Source organism: Macrotis lagotis, chromosome X, assembly GCF_037893015.1.
Source record: "Macrotis lagotis isolate mMagLag1 chromosome X, bilby.v1.9.chrom.fasta, whole genome shotgun sequence".
Taxonomy (NCBI): domain Eukaryota; kingdom Metazoa; phylum Chordata; class Mammalia; order Peramelemorphia; family Peramelidae; genus Macrotis; species Macrotis lagotis.
This window is the reverse complement of record NC_133666.1, coordinates 83746295-83767914: the sequence shown is the minus strand read 5'-3', so window position 1 is coordinate 83767914 and position 21620 is coordinate 83746295. Positions and strand designations below refer to the sequence as shown.

Here is a 21620-nt window from a genome sequence, read left to right as displayed (position 1 = left end):
TAGAATATTAGAAAAGTTGTCCTTCAACATCAAAACCTCAGAGTTGAAAGAGGAGGTTCTGTTTCCCTAGGCCAGCTCTGTCCATTAGCCCCAGGAAGGGATTCATCCCGAATGGACTTGGAGATCTTCAGCCTTTCAAGGTGGGCAGTTCATTTCCTCTCATGGCAACTTGTCACATCCCTGTGCAAGTCTTTTGTAGGAAACTGTTCTTTACCTGCAGCCAAACATTGCTTCTCTGTTCGTTATCACTGTTACTGATCCTAATAAAGCTGTCGGGAACTGAAACTATTTCAATTTCTCTTGCAGGGCAGTTCTAGCAATATGTAAAGTGTCTGCTCAGAACTAGCTTTCTCACCGCAAATTTCTTCTTTTTAATGATAATATCACCATTCCCTTTCCCTTTCTCTTCAACATAACCTACCTAGTCCTGGAGACACTATCCTGGAAGTACTGGAGGAGTTTATGTCTGTCCAACTCAAATTACATTATAAATTCTAAGTCTTCCTGCAGTCTTTTCTGTGAGGCGATTGAAAATGCGATTGCTTTGAACAAAGGTCTTCATGCTTACCTGAGTCCTGAAATTCAATTCAATTTTGTAAAAATGGGTCATCAGAATTGGCTTTATTTGTTTTGTTTTGCTTTTCATCTGTGAAAAACCTGAGACAGAGAATATTGGAGAGGCTCAGCAGTGAGGAGGGCCTGGAGGAGGAGATCAGGCAGCTTTCGGCCCAGGGCTGGGCAGGGAACCCATGGGTGCAGACAAGGGGGGAGGTGGAGGGCCGCACAGAGAGACCCTTTAGGGCCCAAGGGAAAGATCAGAGAGCGAGAGCACGAGAGGCTCCATTTGCTCAAGGGCCGCTTTGGCCCTCCTGAGACCCACGCTGCGGGAGAGCACAGAAGGTGCGGGGACAGCCAGAATTTCTCTCATTGTTTCTCTCTTCCTGTCTCTCCCTGTCTCTGTATCTCTCTCCTCCTCTCTCCCGCCCCTTTCCCCCCCTTTGGGGCGGAGCCCATCACGCAAGCGTGCTGCAGGACGCTAGCCCGGCCCCCTTCTTGCCCTATTTCTGCGCAGGCTCAGGCGGGAGTCCGAGCTAGAGTTGCGTTGGGAGCTGGTGGTCCGGGCTCTGGAGCTGCTGCTGTTCGGCTGAACCGTGAGGACTAACGGGGCCGCCCCAGCGTGCGTGGGAGGCAGATTCCCGGCTTCGCCTGAAGGGGAGCGGTGTGCGGGGGCCAGAGCCCCTGGGACACTGACTGTCGAGATTGCTTCCGCCACCGCCTCTGCCGATCCTGAAGGCTCGCGGCGCGGGGTGCGCCGCGCCCGCCACCCTCCCCTGCCCCCCACCCGCCCCCGCCATTGCCCGTCGTCTCAGTGGGTATTGCCGTTTGCGCCCCTCCCCCACGGGGCTCGCCACCTCTGCCGGAGGTTGGCGTTCACGGCCTCCCTGCTGCCCTCCACCTGTGCCGGACCCTAGCGCTCTCGCTCCCGGCGCCGCTGCCGGAGGTCGGCGTTCGCGCCCCCCACCCCAGTACCCGCCACCGCTGCCGGACATCGACGTTCGCGTTCCCTCGGTGCCCGCCGCCTCCGCGGTGCCCGCCCCCCTACCCGCGGTGCCCGCCGCCTCCGCGGTGCCCGCCCCCCTCCCCGCGGTGCCCGCCGCCTCCGCGGTGCCCGCCCCCCTCCCCGCAGTGGCCGCTGCCGGACTTGGACGTTCGCGGCCCCCCGGCGCCCGCCGCCCTCCTCCTCCGCGGGTCCGGGCGCCCCGCAGCCGGTGGGCGGCCGCCCCGTGTCAGCTGCGCCTCTCCGAGGAGCCGCGCCGTCAGGCTCCGAGGTAGGTGGGGGACGCGGGACGCGGCCGTCTGGGCTGCTCTACAACAGGGAGCCGGGGGTGGCCATGAGTCTGGGGGTCTGAGAGGAGGCGAGGACGGGCGGAGAGAGGCGGTGGCGGCGTCTGCGGCCGCGTCGGGCTCGGCGTGAGCGGCCCGGGGGAGGAGGACACAAGCAGCCTTAGCAGCGGGAGGAGGACACAAGCAGCCTTAGCAGCGGCGGCTGTCGCGGGGGGCGCCGGGCGGTCACTGACCCGCACCATGTCTAAGAGGAAAGAGGACGATTTCCCCATGGGGGCAGAGCACAAAAGAGCCAGGTCAGGGCCATCGCCGGGGCCGGGGCCAGGGCCAGAGCCATCACTGGGGCCAGGGCCATCATCGGGGCCAGGGCCATCCCCGGGGCCAGGGCCATCATCGGGGCCAGGGCCATCGCCAGGGCCAGGGCCATCATTACCACAGCCATCAGCTGGGCCATCGTCGGGCTCAGAGGAAGATTCCGATGATGAGATGGAGGGGCCCTCCACTGAGGAATTTTCCTTTGAAAGTTGTACTTCTCAGTCAGAGTCAGCAGACTTTGGGATCATTGAAAGTATACAGCTTGAAAACTTTATGTGCCATGCTATGCTTGGACCTGTGAAATTTGGAGCTAATGTCAATTTTGTGGTAGGGTATGGTGGGAAGAGTACATTGTTAACAGCTCTCATAATTGGTCTTGGAGGGAAGTCGTTGGGAACCTCTTTGAAAGAGTTTGTGAAAGATGGAAAGGATTCAGCCAACATCTCAATCACATTAAAGAACAGAGGGGAAAATGCTTTCAAATCTGAGGTTTACGGGGACTCAATAATTGTGGACCAGCATATCAGTGTTGATGGAAGTCCCAGTTACAAACTAAAAGACCAAGCTGGAAATCTGGTTTCTTCTAAGAAAGCAGAACTTACTGCCATTCTCGAACATTTTAAGATACGGGTAGATAATCCAGTGTCTATTTTACCACAAGAGATGGGCAGACAGTTATTGCGCACCAATAATGGAAGTGAAAAATACCAATTTTTTCTGAAAGCTACAGAGCTTGAAAAAATGAAAAAAGAGTATTCAGAAATTATGGAGAGAAAGGCCAGAAGCCATCATCAGATAGAGCAAGGAGAAGAACAACTTCAGGAGCTCAAACGGCAGGGCATAGAGATAGAAGAACATTTTCAAACCATGGTTACCTTGGGGAAGATGTTAGAGGATGCAAAAGATGAGCTGACTTGGGCAGTGGTGAGTGAAATTGAGAGACAACTTGATGATATGATAAGTAACATAAATATTGGAGACCAGTGTACTATCATATTAAGTCAGGAACTGGAGGCTTCAAAAGTCATATTTAATGAAGCCTTAAAGAGGTATACAGCCATTCATGAGAATGTGCAAAAGTTAAGTGAAGAAATCACTACATTAGAGCCTAGGTGTTTTCAAGCCAAAGAAGAGGCCATGAGAACATTCAGGGCCTACAGTCTAGCCAAGGCTTTCTATAATTCTTCCCAAAATGAATATAATAGATTAGAAAAAGTTGCAGAACAGCATCAAAACAAACTTGACATTCTGAAATCAACTCTAGAAATAGCAGAGTTAGAGAAACAGGAAAAAATTTCCAAGTTGAAGGAAAAGCTCAGGAGCTTTAAGGAACAAGAAGATTCACTTGTTGGAGAAATAAAACATCTTCATCAAGCTATAGAAAAAGATGATAAAGACTATGCTCGAAATAGGGAAGAAGTGACATACGTGCAGAAAATATTGAATGAGGACTTAGAACAACTAAACCGATTTAAAGACTGTAAATCTGAGCCACTAAAATTATATGGACCCCAGATGCCAGCCCTTATTGCAGCAGTACAGGAAGCCCACAGACAAGGGCATTTTACTTACAAGCCTCTAGGGCCACTTGGAGCTTACATTCGTCTCCGAGACCCTGCATATGCTTTGGCTGTTGAGTGCTGCTTAAAGGGCCTTCTACTTACCTTTTTTTGTGACAACCATAAAGATGCACAAATCCTTCAAGAGCTGATAAAAAGGTTTTATCCATTGGGCTCTCCACGACCACAGATAATCGTGTCAGCCTTTGACTGTGAGTTGTATGATGTAACGGACAGAGCTCCTTATCACCCAGAATTTCCAACAGCTCTCACAGCTTTGGAAATAGATGATGCAGTGGTGGCCAATTCTTTGATTGACATGACAGGCATAGAGACTGTGCTGCTTATTAAAAATAATTCCGTGGCTCGTAAATTGGTAATTCCTCATGGGCCCCCTAAGAACTGTACCAAAGTTTTAACTGCCTGTGGGGATGAAGTATATCAGGGACGCTATTACTCATGTGAAGAATCAAGACCTACTTACTTGGGTGATATGGATGTAGAAATATGTGAATTGGAGAAAGATGTGGAAAAAAAAAGGGCACGGCTGTCTGCATTTCAACAACATGTGTGTTCACTTGAAAAGGCTATCAGGAAGAATCGAGAAACTATTGATAGTCATTATCAGCATTTAAAAGAAATAAAGGTTAATGTAATAAATATCACTGCAGAAATAAGAGATCTTGAGGATGAAGAGGATAGCCGAACAATAAATCTCTCCGTTCTGGAAGATGAAGCTCAAGAAATTAAAGAAGAGATGAAAGAGGTTGAAGACAAGTTGAAAACTAGAAGGGTAGAAATGGAGACTTTACGAAAACCAAAAATAGAAGCTGAACAGAGACATGAAGAACTGAAATTAAAATGCACCCAAATTTCAGAATTAATGGAATCCCTTCTTGAAGAACGAAACCAGACTGTTTTAGAAGTGGAAACCAAACACCAATCTATGATGCATTATGACAGTAGGCTTAAGGAACACTTGGATTCCCTCCAGGTGAAAAAAGAAGAGATGGCCATGAAAGAGAGAGAACTTGAGAGAGAGACAGCTCAGGCCAGGTGCCTCTGCCCAGAGCGTAAAGAAGTAACAAAAAGTGCCTTTCTTCTCAACAGAGAAATTAATGTTTTAAAAGAACGGATACAGTCAGAAAACTACACCCACAGAAGACGAGAAGACGTAATGAAGCAGTACCATGAAGCAAAAGAAAGATATGTGGATCTAGATATTAAAGTGAAGAATTTGAAAAAAATGATTAAAACACTGGATAAAGTATCAACACAGAGATATGAAACATACCAGAAAGGTAAAAAGAATCTTTCTTTACAATGCAAGTTGTACTTTGACAGCTTAATTTCTCAGTGGTCCCTCTATGGGAACTTGCACTTTGATCATAAGAATGAGACTCTTTCCATAACAGTTCATCCTAGAGGAGCTGATTTCCATGACCTGCCAGATTTATCTGGAACTAGAGCGTCTTTTTCAAACTTTATATTAATTCTTACTTTATGGGCTGTCACAAAATCACCCTTCAGATGCCTAGATGCAATTGATGTCTATATGGACTGGGACAGAAGAAAAATTGCCATGGAAATGATTCTCAGAATAGCATGTTCTCAGCAACAGAACCAGTACATTCTACTCACTCCAAAATTCACCTGCCCCCTAAATCCACTAATTGAAATACACCGAATGCCAGACCTTGATAGTGTTGAGGCAAATCTGCCTCCCCAAGAGGTCAAACCAAAAAAAGAAGAAGCCTGAATTTTTAATTAATGTGATTGTGTTGTCTGCTCATTGTGGTGTTTTATTTTTGTTTCTCAAAGTATCTGCAGTGTAGTATGCAAAATCTCCCTACTTTGGAAAAATAATATTTAACAATTAAAAGCATTTCAGAGAGGCAGATTCAAGATGATAGAGGAGCAGGAACAATGTAAAAATAAGGCTCCCACTAGGCCTCCCTTTTGAATATCTAAAATATGCACCAATTAAATTCTGATCAGGAAATCCCAAAAAAAGTCACCAACACTTGGCAGCAAAAGTAAAGAGACAAAGATCTGTGAACATTGGGGTTGGGGACTTGGCCAAGAGCATTCTAACACCCAGGGATTGAATGAGAGCCAAGACTGGACACTTGGACAAGAAATACCAGGTGTAGTGAGAATAAGTTTGTTGCCTGTGACAAAATTGACTCCATTTTTAATTAGGCCACTTTTTGTATTTAAGCATTTTGGTTTTAGTTTTTCTTAACTTGATTTTTCAGTTATTTGCTTATGTATAGTCTGTGTTGTAAAGGACATGTATATTCATAAATATCTGACAAACATGAGATACCCATCTATATATGACAACCCACCAATGGGAAATTTTGATAAGTGACCTCACCATTAGCCTATATCATCAGGTACAAATGAACTTAAGTGATAAACAAACTAGTTTCTAACCACCAATCAGAATTTGAGTGTAACCAGCTAGTGTTCCTAGCAATCTTCACCATGCTCTTTGGTTGAGACTCAGCTTGGTTCCTGTGTTCCCCACACTTGAGACTCAAGCACCCACATCATCTTTCCTTGAATATAATACTGATTGACTGACAGGGATTTGCAGACTTGCAAGTCCTTGTTGGGAGACAGACCATTTCCAATTGAGCAGAATTTGCAGACTTACGAGCCAACCACCTTGTTGGGAGACAGACCACTTCCAACGCAGCAGAGTTTGCAGACTTGCCAGCCAACCAACTACCTTATTAGGAGACAGACCACTTCCAGTTGAGCAGAGAGAAGAAAATTTGTCATCAAGTTCCAGATCAAGACATCTTACTGACAAGCCCTAGGAAATCAGGTTGGTGATTTTTTTCCCTAATGAGGTTAAACACTTGTTTTCTTTAAAAGATAATATAAACCAATGATTAGCATAAACTAAGAATTGTTTAAATGTAAAAACAAATATTGCCTAATCTGTGCAGAAAAGACTTAAAATGAAATCAGGCTCCTGCCTTGTACAGAATTTTATAGATTAAATATTAGTGGACATGATAAGCACAAGGTATTAGAGTTCACAGAATGTATTGATTGGCAGTTAGCCAATGCATGTTACAGAAGGGTCAATTTTCAGTTAAATTCTAAATGATAATTTGATATTCAGAGGGACTTTTAGTTCCTCAGTCAGAAATAGAAACTATTTAGCTTTTCAAGCCTCAGAAGGAAAAAAGGGACACCCAGAAACTAATTGAATTGTTTAGATTCAGGAGAAACCATATTGCAGGTATGGTGTCTAAAGTTAAAAGGAAATAGAGACATTTTGAGTGGAGATTAAAACAGCAGCATGTATTAGAGCAAGTGAAGGAGGCAATACAGCATGCCATACCCCTTATTCCTATTTCTTTAAACCCTTTTATAGACTAGAAGTCAGCCATGAAGTTTTTATGATTTTGTCCTTATGGATTAAGCCAAAAGGAAATAAGGAAGAATTTTACATGCCAGTACAGTTTGGGATCTACAAAGATGACTACTGTCCTCAGATTAGATTAACTAATGTGCAAAATATTATCCCTGTTAGTATACTGAAATGATCCAAGGTATTCCACTAACAGTAAAAACACCTATTCCTTTATTAGCTTGGGCTAGTATCGATAACTTGGTTCCTGACACAATATGATAGATTATTTTAGCCTACTTGTTTATTAAGCGTAGTAAAAATATTTATATTTGCAAATGCATAGAATTAGTTTTTGTTCTTCCCTGTACATGAAAAAAGCAGTCTCCTCTCTTGAAGGCCTAACATTCTTAATTCCTTATATGGCCAGATAGCAATGGTTAAAAATGATCACATTTTTCAACCCATAAGGTCAAGGACTTGGGGAACCCAGGCCATATGTGGAACTTTGACTTAGCTTATAATCCAAAGGTATAGGGATAATTAAAAAATGCTTGAATCATAGGGCAAGGAAAATTCATCCTGGGTTGATAGATGAGTTTAAAATTATTGTTTTACCTCCCATTGATTTGAAAAGAAGCTACAGATTCTTACAGAAAGAGCGAGAATGTAGTGGAATAGAGCCCCCCAAACAGCAGCTAGTTCTAGTGGAGACCATTGGGGTGGAAAAATAGAACATTAATCTGGGTTACAAATGGATCTGGTAAAAGGTTTCAGGTCCTTTGAAGAAAAATTATGTACAAAGTTCTGCCAAAAATGCTTTTTTTTCTCTTTTTAACAGATGTTCAAGTGCTGTGATTTCATCTTTGGTGCCTTGGTGACTCTACTGCTGCTCGTCCTCGCTTATCTCATCACATGTGTATCACCTTCTTGCTCCCCCTTGCAAACAAGAATGGCTTCACTCTCTGTTTGGTTGTTTGATATCCAGTTATTCCTGTAAATCGCAGTCGTGACAAGCAGGATGCACAAGGATACAAAACCTTGCCAATATGGGAGTGGGGAATGCCACTTGTTTAGACAATGTCAAGGGGTTACAAACTTTGAGCTTGCCAGAGACACAAGAAAACCTCAAGATACAACAGTGATTGCTTAAGCATTACTGCGTGCTGGTGCAGGCAATCAGACTATATAGTCATGTCTGGTTTATAGAAAGACAAATGATGAAAGGACATGATCATCAGACAGAAAATCGCAGGCTATTGACTTGCGTGGGAAGAGATCAAGAGACCTTGAATTAGGTTCTCTTAGAAAAGCTCCTGAGTTGGTCTGCAAAGGACTTGACATGTGAGAATTTGGGACATATAGAAAGACCTATTAAAATAATTCATTAAGAACATTTTAAATGTTAATTGATAAATGTAATAATGATGCTTGTGAGTACCATATGTTCAAACACTTAAGTGAAATTTGATTGTTTGGAATTGCTTTTTGGATTGTATTAATGGTAACCATGATGCTATATATAACTATTCTAAATGGTTGTAGGGATAGCCAGCAGCCAGAGGGTGAATGTAGTGATATACATTTGTCTTTATATAACTTACTCCATTTTTATAAGGTTAATATTTTGTGATGTGTTCCTGTTTTTTTCATAGCTTCTCTTTCATCATTAATATAAGCATATTGTGGAATTGAGTGGTAAACAACATGTGTGTTAATGAATTGATAAATATACATAACCCTCATGTAGGACAGCACATCAATGAGAAAATTTGGTTAAACAACCTTACCATAGGCTTATATCTTTGACTGTCATCAAATTAATTGGTAGGCAAATTAGATCTCCAGATGCTCGTTAGAATTTGAATGCAGCTAGCATATATTCATAGCCAGAAATATAAGAAATTACTGGAACTCTTAGCCTTCAACCTACTCTTGAAATTGAACCTGACACCACTGTGTCAGACTTAACCTAATCAATTGAGGACCATGTCAGTTGATTGATGGAGATTTTCCAATTTGCCAAACAATCACCTTGGAAGGAAACATGACTTCTGGCTAGGCAGAGAGTACTAGTATGAGACATACCTACTGATAATCCTCAGTTAATAAGTGTAGTGGTTTGTTCTTAATGTGGTTAATGTTTGTATTGTTTAATAGTTAATGTAAACCACAGTAACCTAGTGTTTGATAAACCTAGGGATCTAAGTGATTAGGGCAAGAACTCACTATTTGACAGAATGCTGGGAAAATTGGAAAGCAGTCTGGTATCACTTTATACCCAGATAAATTCAAAAGTGGGCACATATTTTAGATATAAAGAGTGATAGCATAAAAAAATTAGGGGATCAAAAAAACAATTGCCTGTTAACTCTATGGGTAAGGTAAGAGTTCACACAAAACTAGAGAGTGGCTCATAAGAAGTAAAATAGATAATTTTGTTCACATCAAATTAAAATTAAATTGAAGGATTTTTGCACAAAACCAGTGCAGCAAAAATTAGAAGGAAAGTCAGAAACTGGAAAAAAAATTATATCATGTAACTAATAAAGATTTCATTTCTCCCCTGCGTAAGGAAACTAACCAAATTCAAAAAATAAGAGTATTCTCCAGTTGATACATGGTCAGAAGATTTGAACAGGAAGTTTTCCAAAAAACCAAAGCTATCAGTAGTCATTAGTATAATGTTCTAAATCACTAATAATTAGAAAAGTGACAAAATTCTGAGGTTCCACCTCATACCCATCATATTGACTGACACAACAGAATAGAAAAATGATCATCACTGGAGGGAGTGTGGAAGAGTAGGAACACTAATGCATTGTTGGTGGAGTTGTAAACTGGCCCAACTATTGTGAGAAACAATTTGAAACTATGCCCATAGGGCTATAAAATTGTGTATACCCTTTGAGCCAGCAATGCCACTACCAGTTCTGTAATCCAAGAAGAAAAAAGAAAACAAAACATCGACAAAATTTTTTATAGCAGCTTTTTGTGGTGGTAAAGAATTAGAAACTGAAGGCATACCCATTAATTGGAGAATAGTTGAATAAATTTGGTATATGATTGTAATGATTTATTGTGCTGTAAGAAATGATTAAGGAAATGGTTTCAGAAAAATCTGGGAAGACTTATATGTACTGATGAAAAGTGAAGTGTGCAAAACTAAGAGAACATTGTACAGTTACAGCAATATTGTAACAATATTCATCTTTGAAAGACAGATATTCTGATTAGCACAATAATTGATGAGAAATGAAAATTCCAAAGGAATCATGGGAAAAATGCTACCACTTCCAGAGAGAGAGAGAGAGAGAACTGATGAACTCTGAGTACAGATTGAAGCATATTTTTTTCACTTTATTTTTCTTGCTCCCCGCTCCCCCACAATATGTCTAATTTGAAAATCTTTTGCCTGCCTTTATATGTGTAATGGGTATTTTATTTGTTGCCTCTCAGTGGGTGGGGGAGGGTGTAGAGGGAGGGATGCAATTTGGAAGTGAAAATCTAAAAAAAATTTAAAAATGAAAAAATAGTTGATTTAAACTAGTGTTTGCATGCTGTTAATGAATAAAGTTGATTGTTAGCATTGAGAAGTGTAAGTCTCATGTTTCTCTCACAGTGGTTAGCATATTGTGAGTAAAAATTCCAAGAGAAAAAATTCTGGGTAACAAAACTTAACTTATTAAATAGGTCACCTAAATCAATAAATTAATGTTCAGTGATAATCAAAGATAACAAGAGAGACTCTGAAGTAGCTTAAATCAGGTATGTTCCTTCTGACAGAACTCCACCTACAATTGAAACTCAACCCTGATTGGTAGACAATTGATGAGGAGGTGGGCTAAGAATTCAGCCCTTCCCAATTATTTCATTATAGAGGGGATGGCGTCAGTTAGGGATGTGGCCTGCTCATGATGTATGAGCCCCCTTCAGCAATCTGGACACCACATCGGATTCTCTGATTTGGTTTCTTAATAAGTTAGGTCCAAATTCTTAATGAAATGGAACAAGGGCAGAAGCTCTTTCCCTAGGGAAGGACTTAACTCACTGGATCCTGTTAGTGCCAGACATTAATCAGGTTTCTAGTTGACTGAGGCCCAGCTCCAAAGCCTTGCAGATGCTTTAAGAAGAGTTGAAATGCTTAGGACATTTTTTTTAACTGGGGAGGAACTTCTGTCAAAGCTAGTCTTTTGACAGAGAAGGGAATATTATAAATTATAAATGATCAAATAGTACCATATCACAAATATGTAATGGTAAATTGGTTGTGCCCCTGCACTTTACATTCCAATGGAGCAGAGAGGCATCCCAGGTAATCCCTGAATTAGTGCAAGGTGCAGATAGCATCCAGCAGCTCTGTCACCTACTACCCTATTCTAGTTCAGACTGAGCAGGAGTGTTGGGGTGGTGGAGAGGAGGGGGTTGGTCACTGGCAGGCTACTTGGCTGTGTCCTGAGCATGGAACAAATTGGGAAACAAACAGGTAACTCTGTGGCTCTGACACCAGGAGCAGATCGATGACTCAGTTCCAGCTTCCAGTCCAGGGTGAAAGCCTGCAGTGGAATAAGCAGATCAGGAGTCCCAGGCCAAAGGGGAGCTTGTATTAAAGCCTCCTAGCCAACGAAGAGCAGCTGTGTTCACCCGCATTCTTCTGAAACTGCCCCCAAGCCAGTCATCCTCAAACTGGGTCAGGAACTTACAGAACTCAGACCAGGAGATGAGTGGGTGAACTTTGCCCTAGATCACATCCCAGTGGGAGCACTGAAAGCTTGCACACCCCTGGGGACCCAAAAGATGCCTACTGTCCCCCTAAGGATCTTATTTTAATTGTGTTTCTGTGTGTATGTCTGTTGGATTCAGATGCGTTCCTTTTAAAAAAACATTGTTACACTTTGCTGTCTAAGTTTGCTATGATTTTCCTTTTTTGGGGGGGGAATCATTCCATTCACATTGCCAGTTATGATGAATAATTGTGTACTTCCCTCCATCTTATTCTTTTATACATATCTTCTCCCCTCTCCTCTTCAAGAGTTTGTTTTCCTTCTGGAAAATCCAATTCTTACTCTATCCTACTCATTCATCTCCTTACTCCCTCTTTCCCTTAACTTTTTTCCTTGGTGAGTAAAATATATTTCTGTATCCAACTATGTGTATATGTGTATTCTTCCCTCCTGTGAGCATTTCAGATGAGAATCACCCATTCCCTCACAAGTTCCTTCTCATTTTATACACACTTTTATCCCATTGAGGTAGCATAATTTTCCACATTTTTCCTCTCCTTTTCCCCCCCCCAGTGTAGTTCTCTTAGTCACTTTTACATCCTTTTCAAATCATACCCAGCTCATCTTTCTTAGACTCTGCAGGATAATTAAGAAACATTTTTACTAGACTAAAAATCCTCTTCATCCCTAACCCCTTAAGAAGGTAAGTAACAGATCAAGAAAAAATGATCTTCCTAAGACATTAAAATAAGGGTGGAAACCAAACTTTCATCACAGACTTTGTTCTCTGGTTAAGATCATCATTCTTTAAGGTGCTTGACCTAATATTACAGGCTACTTGGCTGTGTCCTGAGCATGGAACAAGTTTAGAAACAAACAGTTTCTTATTACAATTGATTTTCCAGATACATCTTCAGAACTAGATTGGGGTGGGGAGAGGGAATAAGGAAAGGTAGCAATTCATCCAGTATTTGAGGTTTCAAGTGGAAAATAAAAGTCAACAGGGAAGTTGCCAGTACAGGGTTAAGCAGGGTAGGAATGTGACCTACACCATAGAAGAATGTAAACTAATCATGAATAAATGTAAGTAGCAAAAGAAGTTCCAACTATTCCATGGGAATACTTGCACATGATCCTGAACCATTCCTGGCAATATGCCTTCTTTGTTCTTTTTCTAGATGGCACCTGACTTGGCCTAGGGTTGGTGCATGAATCCAGGATATTAGTGCTGTCCAGGAAAACCTGCCTCTTGTGAATAAGCTCTCTCCAATTAATCTAATTAACTCTAATAAAATCTATGAATAACCAAGTTGGTATGAACCCCTCTTTCTATGGTATCACAATATTCTCTCAGAAGGTATGCCACTCTACCATTGTAATAATTAGGGCAGAACAGATTTTGCTACCCTACATTTGGCATAGTCAGCAGGAAGCCAAAGGGGCTTGGGAAGTGAGGCTTTCACATGGGGAATCCTGGCCATCTTCATCCATGAGGGTGACATAGTATTACTGCCAGAGGGGAATCCCAGCATGACCATTCACATCTAACTGATGTTGGGAAGAGGGTTGTGGCCTGAGCCATACAAATACACACACCCAGAAAATGCACATTGGTTTGTGCCTTGATAGACTTCTTGGTGGGACAGGGAGAAGAATTCTGTCATAATGCCAACTGTTTGTGTTGTTTAATATAATACTTATAACCTAGGAATAGATGAGAATTTTCAACACTGTTAAGAAAGACCTCGAAATGGCAATTGCCCTCTGTATTATAGGATAAAGAACAGAGAATCTCTCTTTGTGTATCACTGTCTCTCCCTGTCTCTCACTATCTCTCTCCATCTCTCTTTGTCTCTCTGTCTCTCCTTCCCTTTTTGGATGCATGCACCAGAGGGATAGGAAAGAAGCAGAGGAAGAAAAAGTCAGAGAAGTGAAGATTATTTGGGATATGATTGATAAAGAGTCAGATCAAAATGTGCCGATGTTTATTTGCCTCTCAGAATTTTTAACTGTGGGCATGGAGTTTAGTTTTTTGTTGTTTTTTTGCAAGGTAATGGGGTTAAGTGGCTTGCCCAAGGCCACACAGCTAGGTAATTAAGTGTCTGAGGGCGGATTTGAACTCAGGTCCTGACTCCAGGGCCATTGCTCTATATACTGTACCACCTAGCCGCCCCGGGCATAGAGTTTAAAAGAAAAATCTTTGCTGGCAAAACTCTTCTCCCTGTGTGTCTTGTCAAGTAATATGAATTTAAGTTTTGAAAAAGATTCATCCATTTTCTTTACACTTCTGAACTGTAGCCAATTCAAGGAACAGAGGGAAAGGCAAATAAGAAGGAAGGAAATCTTTTGGCTGTGATTCAATAATGTTTTTACAATGTGAACTAATTAGAAACTGAATTTAGCACTAAAATGTAAATTCTCTACTGAATTCTTAATTGTGATTGAAACTTTTTTTTTATAAATTCTGAACATTTCTTTAGAATTTGTTTTAATGGAACTAAGAGTACCTTCCACTTCCCATACTCAGAATGACAGATGGATTGTTTTACAACTAGAAGGTGCAGGTCATCTCACTGATTACAAAGAAACAAAGTTGAGATGATGCCAATGAAATTTCAAAGAAAAATAATTGACCTGTTAACTTAAAAAACACCTACGTATATTATTAACCTGTGAAAAAAAGAGAAAAGGTTCATGTAATTCAGGAAACAACTAAAAAGTAATTGAGTTTGATTGGATCATCTAATTAGATATTTGATGACTTTTAAAAACTAAAGTTGAGCTCTGATCAATTTTAAAATAACTTTAAATCACTGTGTTTTTAAATTGAAATTGGAAATTTTGCCTATCAATTGGATGAGACTCCTACCAACTTTTGCAATAGATTATTTTCAACTTGAATTTTAAGAACTATCTTGCTTTCTATTTACAATAAAAAGAAAAACTTATTTAAGGAATGAGGAGGGGCAAACTGGAGCCCTCCTGAGATATCCCAGATAAACAAGCTACAACATTTTGGGAAAATATCTTAGCAGTTAGATCCTTTATCTCAGTAAGGACTGAAAAAAAAACATTTTTTAAAAGGGAGGAAAAATTGGGTGTGAGAAAAGTTACAAAGTAAAAACCTTTATCTGTAAATTGAAACTATCTATATGGTCCTGTGAAAAGAGCTTGTTTGGGGTTATGAAATTCCTAAATAAGGAACAGGCTTACTGAAAACTTACTTGTTTATAATATAGACATGATGTCTAATGATTGATTTTTACACCAGAATGACTTGAAATCTCCAGAAGGGGAAAAAAAGAAAAACAAGTGAAGAATATTAGGTAAACTTTCTTATGTGTGTGAGTCTAGGTAAACTTTTGTTGCAATTCTCTGAGAAGTAAAAATAATTGTATCTAACTCTAAGTTGTGATTAGTATAGCATGCCATTTGAGATGAAATCTCTTGGGACTGTAATGTAGTTGATGCCGTTTTGTGTTTTGAATTGTGATGAATGACAAGTCCAAAAGACATAGTTTCTGGGTAATTAATAATTAATATATTAATTATGGCTAGCAAATAATCAATAAATTGAGGTCAGTGGTTCTCTCAGAAACTAAAGACCTCTCTTGGAGACTATTGAATGCTTAAATAAATTTAGAAAAGGGAGTTGTCCCTGACAGATGGAAATCAACTCTGATTAGTTAACAATTAGAGGGTAATATAATGAGAGGTAGGTTTATTATAATAAGAGACTCAGAGAAATGACTCTTACCTTATCAATGCTCTTAGATCAGAGCTGTCCACATTGCAGCCTGTAGTATGATGTTATGGGACCCCCTATGAGTTTAGTAAATGTTTTAGTAAATGAAGCAGAGCTACTGCAGAGCTCTCACTAAAATGTCAAATCAAAATATATTGTCTATTATTTCAATAACAATTTTTAAAAGTAAGTTTGAAAAACGCTTCTCTTATATCATTCTGTCTCCAGCCTCTAACAACCTATTCAAAAGATTCCATTTTCCACCTAGTCCTACCTCACTAGAAAAATGGGCCTAAATTCACCTAGATTAGATTCTCTTTACCCTTTAATAAAAACTAAGCTCTTCAAGTCAACTGGAGTCCCCACCAAGACTGAGGAGAATGTCTCATTGTCTGACCTGTTCTTCACAAGGAATTTAAGAGGGGGAAAAAACTCTTTGGGTTCTGTATATAAAATTGGTCATTAACATAAAAAGAAAATAATATTTTTTCTTAGAATTTGGGTGTAATTGTCTGATGGATCATTAATCAGTAATCCACCATTCAAGAGACATACCACAAGCTACTCAGAGGGAATGTGATCCTGAGGTGTTACAGCTGAAGGTCTGTATCTGTTAAAAAGTCAATAGGATGGCTTTGACACAGCTGATTGTAGAAACTTAGCTTCCCCACTGTGTTATTTCCTTTGAAACAGGAATGTTTTGCCCTTGGCTATTTCTGAGTCTGACTATAAGGTGGAATTGTTACTGTATGATTGTCAGCTGTGACTCTTACCTGATATCAAACAGATCTAAGGATGTCTTATATGTGTTGAGTCATTCTGTGCCCTTGGCCTTAGGCCTGAAGGACCAGTTTGGATGCTATTATAATCATGTCCCTGCTTTTTTTCTTTTATAGCAAATTTTGATAATCAGAGTAAGTGATCAGTAGAAGAGATGAGCAAAACCCAGGTATGTAAGATCTTACTGTTTTCAGTCGAAATGTATAGTTATTCCATATCCCAAATAACTAAGTAAACTATTTCTTGGACTAATCATCTGCAGGCAAATACTTACATAGTGATATGCCCCTGAAATAGCTCATTCTTTCAGATAAACATAAAAAAATCTTATGATAAAGATATGAATATATTAATTTATGAAGTTAAAGTCAAAACCTCTTTTGTTTTATTTTAAGGAATAGAATTACAGTACCATCAGTTATCTTGGTAGAGAATAATATTTGTATAATATATATTTCATTTGGATATGGTTAATAACTGAATACGTTTTACCACAGGCGACACATTTGCTATACACTATTCTGTGTATACAATTTGGAATTAATTGCTTAGTGAATCATATAGCCCAAGGCTTTGGTTACAATTAAAGTCAGCCTCTTGAAAATGACTTCATTTGTGTACCCATTAAATCCAAGGGTAGAGAACCTCTACCTGCACAGAGTGTTGTTACTTATGTTTTTATGTATAAGATTAGATGCTTAATAGCATCTGATACTCTTTTTTTAGAATTTTTATTTAAGGGGGAATGGGGTTAAGTGACTTACCCAAGGTCACACAGCTAGGCAATTATTAGGTGTCCGAGACTGGATTTGAACTCAGGTCCGGCTGACTCCAGGGCTGGTGCTCTATTCACTGCACCCCAGATCTGATACTCTTAAGACTAATTGAAATTAATAGGAATGGAAAAATTTTGAGAAACCAAGAACAGTCACATATAGTAATGTACATATAAATGATTCTAATGATGCATGTAAAAGCCTAGAAAATTTTCTGAAGGATCAAGTGAACTATGGGTTCTTAATTTTGTATTCTTCTTATAACTCTATTGTTAATAAGGTCAGAACTATAAAATTTGAGTTGATTTTTTACTATATGAACTAGTTATTGGAGAAGTAAAATTTGAGAGGTTGTATTAACTTATATTGAGATCTGTATTGCAATAGAGTTCTACAAGTAACTTGGAACCAGAGGAACAAATCTACTAAAGAAGAAACCAATCCCAGAATGTCCAAGAAAAGATATTTCCAAACACCAGACAAATACAGGAGACATCTGAGATCCAAGATGAAATTTATTGATTAATTGAATATTTGGAGTGTATTATTTTTTAGTAATCCAAAAATAGAAAAAGACTTGATGTTAGCTAATATTGATGGTCTTTATTTTTTACTTTGACTTTTTGTTTCACTGTAGCCTTTATACTGAGATATCTCAGTTATCTTGGTATCATGTAAATTTCCCCCTAAAATTAGTCCATGGTTTTAAACATTCTTACTATGGCTTGTGCTGTGATAAGTCAATCTTGTTGTCTTTATATTAACTTGTCATTAGCTTGTGACAAGTTTCTCATTGACAAAAAGGAGGAAATCAAGAAATCAAATGAATCTGATTCCATTTTGTAACTAATTCTGCTACCATTCTGTATCAACCCCAATGTGTTGTAGAATTGCCAGCCTCAGACAATAATTGCCTAGCTGTGTGACCTTAGGCAAGTCATTTAACCCCACTGCCTTGGAAAAAAACCCCAAAACCAGAATTGTCTAAGACATGTTTCTTTGTCTCAGAATTCAGTTCAGAAATACAGCTAGTTTATGATAAGTGAAGTTTAGATATATATACTTCTCCCATTAATCACCAAATGCTATTAGTTCTTCCTTCAATTTTCAAGGGAGGAATGGAAGAAAATTATGACAATTGTGGTAATTTTCTCATTGATCCTGTTGTTTCCCTACTTGTGTTTGTGTTACTACTGTGAATTGTGCCTCCAATGGAGCTCTTCTTCCTCCATATTAACAAAAGAATCCCTACATCTCTTAGGGAACTTTATAGAAAGTATTATTGGAAAGATTTCTAGGAGCAGCTCATGCATGGTATAATGTATAGGATAGCCTGAGTGGAAACATGAGTTATGACTTCACAGAAGAATATAAACTATCTTGTATTAATGCGAATAGCAAAAGAAGTTCCAGATATTCCATGGGAACATTTGCACCCTGGACCATCTCTGACAGTATACTTTCTTTGTTTTGTTTCTAGATAAGACCTGACCTGGCCTATGGTTGATGCATGGATCCATGATGTTACTTTGTCCTGCTGCTGCCCAGGATAACCTGCCTGTGTGAATAGACTCTCCCCAATTAACCTAATTAACTCTAATAAAACCTATTGAATAAGCAAGCTGGTTTGGGTCCCTCTTTCTATGGTATCACAGTATTCCCTCAGGAGGTATGCCACCCTACAATTGGAATAATTAGGGAAAAGCAGATTCTGCCACCTTATAGCGAAACCTACCCTACACACACACACACACACACACACACACACACACACACACACAAACACACACACACCACAGCGAAATCCCAAACCAAAGAGTCTGGGTTGAACATCTCACACATTTTGGAAAAACCTGGAAAGACTTACATGAACTGATGCTGAGTGAAATGAGCAGAATCGGGAGAACATTGTACAGAGTAACAGTAATATTGGGTGATGATCAACTATGATATATTCAACTCTTCTCAGCCATACAGTGATCCAAGATAATTCCAAAAGATTTCTGATGGAAAATAACAACCATATCCAAAGAAAGAACTATGAAGGTTGAATACAGTTTGAACTAATTTTACTTTTTTTGTGACTTTTCCCTTTTGTTCTCTTTCTTCTTTCACAACATGACTCGTGTGGAAATATGTTAACATAATATCATAATAACAGATTACTTGAAGTCTTGGGGGGGATAGAAGGATTTTTTTGCCCAGAGATCAGCAGTGGTGAGATATTCAAGGCTTTATCACATAAGTAATTCAGTTTAATATTAATGTATTAAAGGAATGAACCAGGAGTTCCAGAATGAGTAAATATGTAGTTTAATAATAAAACTGCAATACTCACATTGGGGTAGTCTGGGGGGGCACTAAAAATGGATTCCCCTAAGGACCACTCTAAAATCCCCATGGTAATTATAGAAAACAAAAAAAGAAGGAGTTACAAAGAATATTAATGTGAACTGGCTGATATTTTTGGATTTCTTCAGCTCAGTTCTAGACTTGGGTCCCAAATGCCTGGGTACCATTTTGCAAAGCCTTGTACTACTCCTTAGTATTATGTCTTAGCTAGCATATTTTCCTTTGGCTTACATTAATCATTATTCATTGAGAGGGCCTCATAATTATTATTATGGCTTTCACTGATAGAAACTTTTTCTGGGAACCCACATTATTCATGACCTTTATTGCTAGAGATTTTTGCTATGAAATCCATATCATGACTTTCACTGCTTAAAGGGATTCACACAGCTTAAGAGTCCACATCACAACTTTCACCCACCAAAGTGAGCAAGGGGGGAAAAAATGAAAGAAAACCTTATAAAAATGTTGAAAACTATCATTACATGTAATTGGAAAATACCATTTACCTAAATTAAATTAACTTTTTTTAAATAGAATTTGGGCTGCCTTAAGAGACTAAATAACTTCACTGCTCAGACTACATCTGTAAGAACATGGTCTATACTCCATGCTCCATTATCAAGACAGAGAAACAGACAGTCTACAACATGACCACCTGGATAAAGCTCCGGGTCATGCCATTTGAGGGGGGCTGGAAGGACTTGGAGATGGTGATCCTGGTGAAAAAGCCCCAGGAGGTCATTCCAACAGCCTGGAAGTGTTTGAAAAGGCAGAGGAATAAGGACCGGGCCACAGACTGGTTCCAAACTACATTTTGAGGCTACTTACTGATCAGTTTTTTTAATTAATAAAGAGAAACATGCTTCAGTCTATACTCTGAATCCTTCATTTCTCTACCTGGGGCTTACCTATGAATCTGCATATATTCTATGGTCCAGTCAATCGAGCTTCTTGCTTGTGCCTCTTAGGGTTTTCTCTTTGGCCCTGTCTATCCCCAGCACTGAAAAAGACTCCAGCTCTTCAAAACTCAGCTCAAAGAATAACTTCTCCATGGGGCCTTTCCTCCCCCTCCTCAAATTATTTTATATAACTTGGTCTCTACTTATATAGGCATAATGTTTCCATCAATCTCACCTCAACTTAGAATATAAGCTCCTTGAGGTTAAGAACATTTCACTTTTATCTACATATGCTTGAAACTCATAGAAGGATTTTCAAAAATGCTTTTGATTGATCACTAAGTGGACACCATTGGCAGCTTGTGCCTCAACTCAGTCCCTGAAAAATGTGAGAACCCACAGGCCTGTCACATAATGCCAGACTGACTTTGAAATCTTGCTCTCCCAGTCCCCTACATGCACACTCTTGTTCATTTTATTGGATTGTTTAGTCTTTTCACATATGAAATTTAAGTGTTAGGTTAACATATTCCTCCATCTGTCTCTCATATTAGATTTTTCTTCAAATTGTTTCTTTCCAGTAAACATGGAATGATGTTTCTTCAATTACTTTATTGTTTTTAATATGTCCTTCTTTCCAGTGGGTTTCTCTTTCTCTTGTCCCTACTCCCTTATTCTTGTCTTTTATACATTTCCCTTTGGGTTTTCTTATTCATTCCTTTTCTTCTTCTGGTTGTTGAATTTTGGCCATGACCTTAACCTTCTCAGTCAGGTAGATTTCCCCCTTCGCCCTCTTCCTTTTTGAACTGTTCATTTTCTAAATTTCACTTTTTTGCTTGCTCCTCTTTCCAAAAGGGATTTCTCTCACTCTCCTCATTCTCTCTCCTCTCTTTGGGTCTACTCTAGGCCCTCCTTCTCTGATGCATGGCCTCTATATGAATCTGGCCTCTCAATTTTCTCTGTAGTCTTCATACAATCAAAGTTTCCAAGATAACCATTCTGGGCTATGGATTTCCCTGTTCTGTTGGGCCCAACTCCAGAACAAGGCCAATTAGTGGCAGTTTTCATAGAGGACACTCACTGCTACAAGGTACAGCTGCCTCCTCATCACCTCATGATGGATTCCACCCATGCTGGATAATCTCCCCAAGGTACCTTCCTTCCTTTTCCCATTCTTTGCTTCAAAAACTCCTCACTGTGTCCATGGTCACAATTCAACAAGGACTCAGATGCTCCAGAGATTCCAAATCTC

General features: G+C 39.8%; 1 long non-coding RNA gene and 1 pseudogene across 1 annotated transcript; both read left to right on the top strand.

Annotated features, from left to right (window-relative positions):
* The first annotated feature begins 1760 nt into the window (after positions 1 to 1760).
* On the top strand, positions 1761 to 10707 carry LOC141497506 (structural maintenance of chromosomes protein 6 pseudogene; annotated as a pseudogene).
* Positions 10708 to 15042: 4335 nt separating this feature from the next.
* LOC141499882 (uncharacterized) lies at positions 15043 to 18687 on the top strand. Its single transcript, XR_012471781.1, has 3 exons — positions 15043 to 15139; positions 16455 to 16507; positions 18595 to 18687. It is a non-coding gene; the product is annotated as an uncharacterized LOC141499882 (long non-coding RNA).
* The last annotated feature ends 2933 nt before the right edge of the window (positions 18688 to 21620 follow it).